This window comes from Oncorhynchus tshawytscha, linkage group LG25 (genome assembly GCF_018296145.1).
Source record: "Oncorhynchus tshawytscha isolate Ot180627B linkage group LG25, Otsh_v2.0, whole genome shotgun sequence".
NCBI classification, from domain to species: domain Eukaryota; kingdom Metazoa; phylum Chordata; class Actinopteri; order Salmoniformes; family Salmonidae; genus Oncorhynchus; species Oncorhynchus tshawytscha.
The window spans coordinates 25,433,730-25,445,811 of NC_056453.1; positions in this window are offsets into that span (position 1 = coordinate 25,433,730).

Consider the following 12,082-nt stretch of genomic DNA (forward strand, 5'->3'; position numbering starts at 1 on the left):
CATCCCAACCATGAAGCACGGGGGTGGCAGCATCATGTTTTGTGGGTGTTTTGCAGCACGAGGGACTGGTGCACTTCATAAAATAGATGGCATCATGAGGATGAAAAGTGATGTGGATATATTAAAGCAACACCTCAAGACATCAATCAGGAAGTTAAAGCTTGGTCGCAAATGGGTCTTCCAAATAAACAATTACCCCAAGCATACTTCCAAAGTTGTTGCAAAATGGCTTATTAAGGCCAACAAAGTCAAGGTATTGGAGTGGCCATCACAAAGCCCTGACTTCAGTCCTATAGAAAATGTGTGGGCAGAACTGAAAAAGTATGTGTGAGAAAGGAGGCCTACAAACCTGACTCGGTTACACCAGCTCTGTCAGGGGGAATGGGCCAAAATTCACCCAACTTATTGTGGGAAGCTTGTGGAAGGCTACCCGAAACATTTGACCCAAGTTAAAACATTTAAATGCAATGCTACCAAATACTAATTGAGTGTATGTACACTTCTGTCCCACTGGGAATGTGATGAAAGAAATACAAGCTGAATTAACTAATTCTCTTTAATTATTTGTTATTCTTATCTCTATATTTTTTAAAGTATTTTCTTGAAACTGCATAGTTGGTTAAGGGCTTGTAAGCAAGTATTTCACTGTAAGGTCTGTTGTATTTCAGCACATGTGACAAAATTGATTGATTTGATTGTGATTTGATTGTGTTCTTCCAACGAGCATGACAAAGCCAGAACAAGCTTGAAGATTGAGATGAATGTTTGAACCAGGTTTGGAAACACTGGACTAATTTTCACTCATGAAGCATTATTGACACTCTACGATAATCATATAAGGCACATTTTAGCACATCATACTGAATTGGCAGTTATTGTTATGGCTTCAGACAGGTAGGACTAGGAATGGGCATGAGGCTGCCCAATGACTCGAGCTAAAGTGCTCATTTCACTCCCATGTTTACGTTGTGTTCATAGCATGTCACTCACATGCAAACACACACATATGCAGTATGTGAGGTGTGGGACACACACACACACACAGGGTCTCTGCCCCCCATTTGTGGGAGATGAGTCTCGAAGGGCAATATATGCTAGACAGATGTCAGCAGCTTATTACTGATGACAGCCAGCAACCCCCAGGGCTATAGAAAGGCTATGAATAAAATTATTGCACTAATGCACTGACCTTACAACTGTAAGTGATGCTGAACAGTTCAAACATTGCACTGAAGCAGGCAATGGATTTTTAAAAATACATGTAAAAAAAATACTGGAGAACTTGCCTCAGTCTTAAAAATCCATCCCTCCCCCATTCAGAATCACCCACCCAGCCACTATCCACCACCACGGACGTAGTTGTCTCTCAAATTACACCCTACCCCTGACATACAGGGCATTCGGAGAGTATTCAGACCCCTTGACTTGTTCCACATTTTGTTACATTACAGCCTTATTCTAAAATGTATTAAATCATTTTTCTCCTCATCAATCCACACACAATAACCCATAATGACAAAGAGAAAACATTTTGTTGTCAAATTTATGCCAATTTATTAAAAATAATAAACAGAAATCAATTATTTCAATAACAATTCAGACCATTCGCTATGAGACTCGAAATTGAGCTCAGGTGCATCCTGTTTACATTGATGATCCTTGAGATGTTTCTACAACTTAATTAGAATCCACATGTGGTAAATTTAATGATTTGCAAATGTACACACCTGTCTATATAAGGTCCCACAGTTAACAGTGTATGTCTGAGCAAAATCCAAGCCATGTTGTCAAAGGAATTGTCCGTAGAGCTCCGAGACAGGATTGTGTCGAGGCACAGATCTGGGGAAGGGTACCAAAAAATGTCTGCAGCATTGATGGTCCCCAAGAACACAGTGGCCTCCATCATTCTTAATTGAAATAAGTTTGGAACCACCAAGAGTCTTCCTAGAGCTGGCCACCTGGCCAAACTTAGTAATCGGGGGAGGTGACCAAGAACCCAATGGTCAGTCTGACAGAGCTCCAGAGTTCCTCTGTGGAGATGGGAGAACCTTCCAGAAGGACAACCATATCTGCAGCACTCCACCAATCAGGCCAGACGGAAGCCACTCCTCAGTAAAAGGGACATGACAACCCGCTTGGAGTTTGCCAAAAGGCGCCTAAAGACTCTCTGACCATGTGAAACAAGATTCTCTGGTCTGATGGAACCAAGATTGAACTATTTGGCCTGAATGCCAAGCATCACGTCTGGAGGAAACCTGGTACCATCCCTACGGTGAAGCATGGTGGTAGCAGCGTCATGCTGTGGGGATTTTTTCAGCGGCAGGGATTGTGAGACTAGTCAGGATCGAGGGAAAGATGAACAGAGCAAGGTACAGAGAGATACTTGATGAGGACAAGCTCAGGACCTCAGACTGGGGTGAAGGTTCACCTTCCAACAGGACAGCGAGCCTAAGCACATAGCCAAGACAATGCAGGAGTGGCTTCGGGACAAGTCTCTGAATGTCCTTGAGTGGCCCAGCCAGAGTACGGACTTGAACCCGATCGAACATCTTTGGAGAGACCTGAAAATAGCTTTGCATCTACGCTCCCCATCCAACCTGACAGAGCTTGAGAGGATCTGCAGAGAAGAATGTGAGAATCTCCCCAAATACAGTTTTGCCAAGTTTGTATTATCATACCTAAGAAGACTCGAGGCTGTAATCGCTGCCAAAGGTGCTTCAACAAAGTACTGAATAAAGGGTCTGAATAGTTATGTAATAAATGTGATTTTCAGAATTCTATTTTTATTACATTTGCAAACATTTCTAAAAACCTGTTTTTGCTTTGTCATTATGGGATATTGTTTGTAGATTATAATTGTATCAATTTTAGAATAAGGCTGTAACCTTAACAAAATTTTGAAAAAGTCAAGGAGTCTGAATACTTTCCAAATGCACCGTAATTGTGCACTACTGGGGCCATGGGGCTCTCGTCAAAAGCAGTGCACTATATAGAGAATAGGGTGCCATTTGGGACCTAAGCCATGTCCATCTTCATCCTGCCTCAGAGAAAACCCCAGAACAGGCCTGATGTCCATGCCAGGGCCGTTAGAAGGAGAGCTTGGGAGTTTACACCACTAAACCACCTCAAACAGACCCAGACCCAAGCTTCGCCCCAGGGACAGGGGAAGGGGCAGAGGGAGGCAGGCCCTATAAGCCATGCAGGGCTGCTCTCATCAAGCTTGATTGGACTCAGTGTGGGTCCTGGGTGGGCTAGAGGAAGTGGGAAGGCAGGGTGATGATTTCCAGACTTGAGGAGAGGATAGTGTCTGTTCACTGTTCAGTGAAGAGGTCTGTATTAGAAGAGGACTGGAGGGTCATCTCACTCTGACATCACCCAAACATGGAAGGAAAGATGGTCTATTTCCCCCAGGGATTCGATACAGAATATTATCATGGAACACGCACTCACATACACACATGGACATACATAGACACCCACATGGACACACACAGACACACAAACACACACAGACACACACAGACAGACACACAGGAGAGGAGTAGAGGGCTTGAGACGATAAATTCATTGAGAAAGAAGGCACAGCCTAAACACTCCCAGAGACTTCGGGAACCTTACTTCAAAATGTTCTTTTGTCTATCTTCTACCAAATTTGATGATACTCTAATGCCTGGTGACAGAATAATAACCATTGGACAAAAACCACTGTTGGAGCTGAAATGAACTGATGAAATTGAAATAGAGGGAGAGAGATGTTTTTTTCTCTGACTGTCTCTCACACACATACTCGTAACAGCTGGACTGAACCCCCATTGACGAAGCATGAGATATTGCCTCATCTGTATGTGAATGTTTTAACCATTAGGCTAGATACCCTCTGTTTCTCCCTCACATACACATACAGACTCATGCAGGGGTCTAATGCTAATAATCACACATTATATTAGATGATACTCGCTCATGTGCCAGACTAGGCTACAATCAACTGTTCTCAGGGAGGGTTTCTCATCAGATTGAAGATTGAAGCCATCCATCCATCTGTGGAAGATGTGGCATCCAACAGGGAGAGACAGTAGATTGTCTATCCCTGGTGATAGTGTGTGTGTGTGTGTGTGTGTGTGTGTGTGTGTGTGTGTGTGTGTGTGTGTGTGTGTGTGTGTGTGTGTGTGTGTGTGTGTGTGTGTGTGTGTGTGTGTGTGGTGTGTGTGTGTGTGTGTGTGTGTGTGTGTGTGTGTGTGTGTGTGTGTGTGTGTGTGTGTGTGTGTGTGTGTGCTCGTGTGTGTGTGTGTGTGCTCGTGCGTGTATGTGTGCGGCTAGATCCTTGTGCATTCTACATTATTGATGGACGTCAGTCAGTGTGTCTCTGACCACGTTTAAGTGTCTCCACGGGGGTCTCACAGGAATCACAACACATACACATACTTATCCACACTCTTCACCCACGCTGACTCTCATCAAACACACACACACACCACAGGCAGGTGGTGGCTCAACGACTCCTACTGTTTATCTTCTTTCCAGTGTGTACTACGTGTTTATTGTCTGGGTTTGTTCTGTCTTCTATCTCAGTAACCTGTGATGGCTCAAAGCCTTGTTCTGTCTTCTATCTCAGTAATCTGTGATGGCTCAAAGCCTTGATCTGTCTTGTATCTCAGTAACCTGTGATGGCTCAAAGCCTTGTTCTATCTTCTATCTCAGTAACCTGTGATGGCTCAAAGCCTTGTTCTATATTCCATCTCAGTAACCTGTGATGGCTCAAAGTCTTGTTCTGTCTTCTATCTCAGTAACCTGTGATGGCTCAAAGCCTTGTTCTATCTTCTATCTCAGTAACCTGTGATGGCTCAAAGCCTTGTTCTGTCTTCTATCTCAGTAACCTGTGATGGCTCAAAGCCTTGTTCTGTCTTCTATCTCAGTAACCTGTGATGGCTCAAAGTCTTGTTCTATCTTCTATCTCAGTAACCTGTGATGGCTCAAAGCCTTGTTTTGTCTTCTATCTCAGTAACCTGTGATGGCTCAAAGCCTTGTTCTGTCTTCTATCTCAGTAACCTGTGATGGCTCAAAGCCTTGTTCTGTCTTCTATCTCAGTAACCTGTGATGGCTCAAAGCCTTGTTCTGTCTTCTATCTCAGTAACCTGTGATGGCTCAAAGCCTTGTTCTGTCTTCTATCTCAGTAACCTGTGATGGCTCAAAGCCTTGTTCTGTCTTCTATCTCAGTAACCTGTGATGGCTCAAAGCCTTGTTCTGTCTTCTATCTCAGTAACCTGTGATGGCTCAAAGTCTTGTTCTGTCTTCTATCTCAGTAACCTGTGATGGCTCAAAGCCTTGGTCTGTCTTCTATCTCAGTAACCTGTGATGGCTCAAAGCCTTGTTCTGTCTTCTATCTCAGTAACCTGTGATGGCTCAAAGCTTTGTGGAGCTTACAGCTCCTGTGCTCGACATTGACCAAGTACCTTCACCTATTCAGCTATTCAGCCAACCATCACCACTGAGACGTACACTTACGGTTCACTGGAGGAAACATAGGAAAGTATTATATAGACACTCACATGCAGTACACACTTACTTACTCACACAAACACACACTAACACAGACACACATGAAAAGAACTGTTCTGATCACACTAGCAGCTGAAGACAGGACTGGCAGGTGTATCAACAGCTAAGTTTGACATCCTGTCTTGTTACTGTAAGTGTCCACTTCGACCTATCTTTTCTTCAAACCCTTTTTTCTCCTAAAGCCTTCTCTTTGTTCAGCAGTGCCCACCTGGCACAAACGTATATTTATGTTTCCTCTAATGTCCCCCTCGAAAGGATGATGGGACGGCTTCAGTTTGCCACCATGTGAAAGGCAGCTGCGTGATGGGGCTTGCCACTTCCTGAGTCTGAGTGTAACAGAGACACATCCTTTCATATCAGCAGGCTGCACCAGCGGGTACAGTAACAGTATAGCACACTACATCTTTCAGTACACGTGTCAGACTGACTGACTGACTGACAAACAGACAGATGGACAGAGGGGGAAGGAGAATAACTGGAAGAGGGACAAGACCAGGGGTTAGCTGGGGCTTGAGGCCAGCGGAGCCAAAGTGTAATTGAATTATCTTGTAGATGCCAAACTTGATACGGTGTTGTTCATTAACCCTGCATGGCAGGTGTGCCAGCTAATCTCCTCCAATACCTGCGGTGATAAGATGATAAAATAGACTTCCTCTCCTCCTGCTCCCTCCGTGTCCTCTTTTCCTGTTTGTCTACCTGTTTCTCTGACAGCTGTGGACCAGCCGGTCCCAGCATGTTTGACATCTGTCAGCCTGAAAAGGGGCCACTGGAAGGGTGGAGGAGTAGAGGGGGCTCAGTGTGCCAATGAGGCCTCCAGATATAAAGGGTGTTTTAGTAAATGGTGAGGACACTGTCTGTATGGGTGCCTGCATGGCTGGTGGGTAGATTAGCAGTGAGCAGGTATCATTCAGCCTGTTTGTTCCTAGAGAGCAAGAAGCTTGTTCTTCCAGGAAGAGGCGGGACCCAACATCATACAGATGTTTCTGTCTCATTGGATATGACTCTCCCTTTCTTTCTCTTCACCCATTCACTCTATAACAGCCTCTCTATTACTTTTCTCTCTCTCATTCACTCTCCTGCAATTGAAATGGAAAAGCATTCATTCATAATCATAATGTGTATAACATATCTGAAAAACGATAAAAAAATGTAATGGTAGACAATACCAATCCACTCTTTCTTTACCAAAGGAGGCGCAAATGCTTCCAAGCAAGCAGTTGAGGTGGGCTTGCCTTGCATGTGTGTGAGGAAAACCATCCCCCTTCCAGCCCCCATTTCCCTTCGTATGGATAGTGGCTCCATGTTGAGCTCTAAAAGGATAGTGGGGCCAGTGGGCTAAATTATTGATGGCCCCCCTGTAGCCCCATGGCCGTGTTCCATCCATTGTGACAAGACTGTTTGGATATTGTGCAATTGCTTTGCAGCTTGAAGTTAATAAGATCAAACACAGAGCATATAGTAACCCGCTCTGGAGACGAGATGGGGTGGTGTGGAGGGGATAAGAGATTGAGGGAGGGGGACAGAGAGGGGGGAAGGCGGGAGTGAGGGGATTGGGAAAGGGGGAGGAGGGGTTTGAGAGAGAAGTGAGAAAAATTGACAAAAAAAGACAGTGGAGAGAGGTAGAGAGACAATGGGGGCTTGGCTTGTCTAGCTGAGCGCTTAGGATCCAAACCTCCAAACCTCACAACAACAGCAGCAGCAGCAGCAGCCTATCAGCAGAACCCTGGAGGGATACAGCCCAGAGGGCAGCGGTGACAACAGCAAGCTAGTATCAGCCATCAGCCGCCAGGGGAACACAGCAATTACACACACTGCTTTTCTGCTGCTCCAGCGCCAACGTTAATTACACCAGTCAAACCGTTTCCTCTACAAAGATGATGACCTGGCAGCCTGCCCTGCCCTGATGATGTCTGACATTCCCAGGCCAAGTCTGAAATAAATATCCAATTTATAGTCCTCTACTTTTGTTATTGTATTGCTTTTATAGTCCACTACTTTTGGTATTCTATTGCTTTTATAGTCCACTACTTTTGGTATTCTATTGCTTTTATAATCCACTACTTTTGTCCAAGATGGGACTCTATAGGGAATATAGGGAATAAGTCCCTGTCCAAAGTTCTCACTCTCTCTGTCACCTGTGAACAACAGGTTAATCAGGTTAGTAACCATTTGTTTAATCATACTGACGGCTGTGATTCAGCTGGAGGATACTGGTTGCGTGCCAACAAACAGACAGAGCTCTATTGCTGCTCCACTCCAACACCCCCCACATCCTGTTTCTCTTTCTCACCTCTCTCTCTCTCAAGTCTTTCACTGCTCCCCTTGTCAGCCCGAGCAATTATCCAGATCCAGACTTGTTAGTGTTTATAATGGTGTTGATGAGAGGTCTAGCTCTGCTTGTGACATGTCACTACTTGGGGACTGGGGGAGAAGAGGAGGGGAGGAGGGGAGGAGAAGAGGAGGAGAGGAGAGGAAGAGGGGAGGAGAGGATGAGAGGAGGAGGAGGAGGAGATGAGGAGGGGAGGAGGAGGGGGAGGAGGAGGAGAGGAGGAGGAAAAGGAGGAGGAGGAGGAGGAGGAGATGAGGAGTGGAGGAGAGGAGGAGGAGGAGGAGGATGGGGAGGAGGAGATGAGGAGGGGAGGAGGAGATGAGTAGGGGGGAGGATAAGGGGTTGGGAAAGCAGTGCTGCTGCTTTGCTCCTAGATTGGTTTACATTGTGTCACCTACTGTTGGTTTATATGCTACTCATCTGAATATGTTTTCCAGTGAGACTAAGTGCTTCAGTGGAACAGTGCAGAGGAAAGTACAGTTTTGTTCCACCATGGTGGGTAATATGGGTTTAGCTTTCCATGTGGAACAATAGCCTGAAGCGATGCAACTCTCCTGAGCAAAGAGGAGCTGTGATTGTTGCCACCTGCTCTTCAGCAGGTGGTCTGTGTCCCAAATGGCACCTTATTCCTTATGGGCGCTGGTCAAAAGAAGTGCACTAAATATGGAATATGGTGCCATTTGGGATGCAGATTTGACCTCCTTACCACAGCATCCATATTCCACCTGACCCAAACAAGAACACCATCATTGTCTACCTGTAAGGTCTTGGGCAAGGTTGACTCATCCACACATCCCTGGGCTAGACCTGTACAGTACATATTCTAGGTGCCCATATGAAAAAATAGTATAGTATACTATAGTATACTTCAGTGTAGTATTCACTGTAGTGTTTTTGCAGAATAAAGTCAGAAAAACACTACAGTGAATAGTGTAAATACTGTAGTAAAAGAAAACTGTACTATATACTACAGTAATTATTGTAGTGTTTTTGCAGATTGCAGTATACTGTAGTATTTACCGTAGTTTTATTAAAAATAATATAGAATTGGTGGCTTTCTCCTTGAGGAAATTTACTGGAGAAATATAAATGAGCCAATTTTTCATAACCTGTTGGTAGGTAGGACTGGGATCTGAACAGATAGTTTAGAGCTTCTGCTCATTTCTATATCCTGTAGGGAACACAATATATATATGGTCTATACTTGGCATGTAGTTTCTCACTTATGGGTGTCACAAATTGGGATATGGGGGTAGGGTAATGGGCAGTGTCTATGCAAATGAAGTACTGTAATAGCTTTAAAAAAAAGTGCAGTGAATTTTGCGGACTGTAGTATTTCTGCAGACATTACTGTATTATTTACAGTGTTTTCAGTAGTGAATTACTTTTTTTTGCTATGTACCAGTGTAGCTAACTACTGGAACTACACTGGTGAAGTAGGCAATAATGTTCTTTCTTTTTCGACATCAGACCTACCTAATTTTCACTTGAAACATTGTTTTTGTGTTTAATGGGCTAAATTACACATTCTGTTAACATATGAGCCCAAAGTGATCTGTCTTGCAATTTGTATTCCTTGACATTTCAGATTTACATACAGTATAACACTTTTTCATGAAGTAGTTTGGATGTATGTAGTGAACTCATTTTTCAATGTAACTTTAGATAAGTAAACTCAGTGCTGCAAAGTAACGAATAAAAATACTTTTGCAGTTGTCACACCCTGATCTGTTTCACCTGTCTTTGTGCTTGTCTTCACCCCCTTCCAGGCGTCGCCCACCTTCCCCATTATCCCCTGTGTATTTATACCTGTGTTGTCTGTTTGTTGCCAATTAGTTTTGTGTCGTGAAACCTACCAGCATTTGTTCCTCTGCTCCTGTCTGTGTCTTGTTCCTGTTTTCTAGTCCTTCCCGGTCCTTCCCTGCCTACCATTCTATACCTTGCCCCACCTCACTGGATGATTGACCCCTGCCTGCCCTGACCCTGAGACTGCCTGCCGTTCTGGACTTTTTACACCCTCTCTGAATTACTGACCTCTGCCTGCCTTTGACCTGTCATTTGCCTGCCCCTGTTTTAGAAAATAACTTTTGTTTCTTCGACACTGTCTGCATCTGGCTCATACCTCAAACCTGATAGAAGTACTACTTAAGTAGTATTTTGGGTATCTGTACTTTACTATTTACATTTTTGACAACTTTTACTTTTACTCCACTACATTCCTGAAGAAAATATGTACTTTGTACTCCCATACATTTTCCCTGACACCCAAAAGTACTTGTTATATTTCAAATGCCTAGCAGGATAGGAAAATGGTCCAACTGACACACTTAACACGTGGTCATCCCTACTGCCTCTGATCTGGTGGATTCACGAAACACAAATGCTTTGTTTGTAAATTATGTCTGAATGTTGGCTCTCTGTAATTTTAAAAACAAGAAAATCATGCTGTCTGGTTTGCTTAATATAAGGAATTTTAAATGATTTATAGTGTTTACTTTTGATACATAAGTATATTTAAAACCAAATACGTTTAGACTTTTACTCAAGTAGTATTTTATTGGGTGACTTTCACTTTTACGAAGGTATCTTTACTTTTACTCAAGTATGACAATTGGGCACTTTTTCCACCACTGAGTGAACTATATTTTTCTTAAGGATAGTTTTAGTGTAGCTTAACTTCTTTCAGTGTGAAGTAATTAGTAGCTTGGAGAACTATATTTTCTGAGTAGCTTCCCCAGATTATTTAGTAGACAATACTGTAGCATTTACCATAGTATTCTACAGTATATTACACCATTGTATAGTAAGTTATACACATGTTAGAGGGATACTACAGTGTTTAGTACAGTATTGTACAGTATACTACAGTTTACTGCATAATTCTATAGTAAGTATAGTAGTATTCTATAGTAAACTGCAGTATTTTTCTATGTGGGACTTCATGGGAAAGTGTGACAGAGTGTAAAGAACACTCCTGGTTTGGAACATAGTTCCAGCATGTCAGCATCCCCGGCAGAACACAGCCAGGTAAACACAGCACCTCTGAAAGGGGTAAATAGGGCCCTGTTAAAACATGGAGGTGTTCCACACGCACACACACACGTAAATAAACAGTCAGGGAGGTAGAGGTGTATCTCATTAGTCCACACTAGGAACTAGGACACAGTGTGTCTCTTTCACAGGGGGTGGGGGTGTGGAAGAGGGGGGGGCATTTCCGACATCAGGAATAAGACCCACCACTATACCCAAACCTCCCACGCTGCTCTGTGTCAACCCACAACCACAAAACAGAATAACATACACACACAAATTCACACCCACACAAAAACACACATTCTCATGTACACACACCCCACACGCTGATGCACGTACACATACACACACACCTCCCAACCATTGTGGATGACACAGCATGCCCTTGGTCTGCTTCAGACCTCCTCTGACTACCAGTAATGAGACATTTCCCAGAAAGCCTCCATTTTAGAGAAAAGGTACACCACAGGAAAAGTACCATTGATCCAATTGTGCAATGTCTGAGTGCTCTAGGAACAACTATTTACTGTCTGAGTGCACTACTAACAAGTATTTACTAGCATATTTACTCTAATTGCTAGACAGCTAGACGAGCACTTTTTGCATTTCGTGTGGCGAGAAATACAGATCATTACTTTCTTGTGTGTGCTTTTGATGTGCAAAGATTCCATATTGTAAATGTTTTACATTTTACATTTTCATACTCTGACATTGACAATTCCATATTATGTTCTTGTTTTCACATTGAAATTCAAAAAATGGAACTTAGAACGTGGTAAAATATATACTTTTTTATTTATTTATTCATACAAAGAAATAGTATGAATGTTCAGTATTGAATTATCTAGAAACATCTGTTCCATTTTGCTCTTTCACTGTGTAAAATTAATTCATTTGATGTACATGATACCACAAAATACTTGATTTACATGTTCTTTTTAATTTTTTATACATACACAATCTGCTAAACGTCTAAGTTTTAACCATATTATATGCGGATGGGAATAAGACAAACATCACTAACATTTGTAGAGCTCTAAAAGGGTTGAATAAAAGTCTACCAGAATGGATGCAGCTGCGTGGACCGTGACCATGAGTGCACATTTTTAAGATAGAATGAGTCCCAAATGGAACCCTATTCCCAATAAAAGTGCACTACTTTTG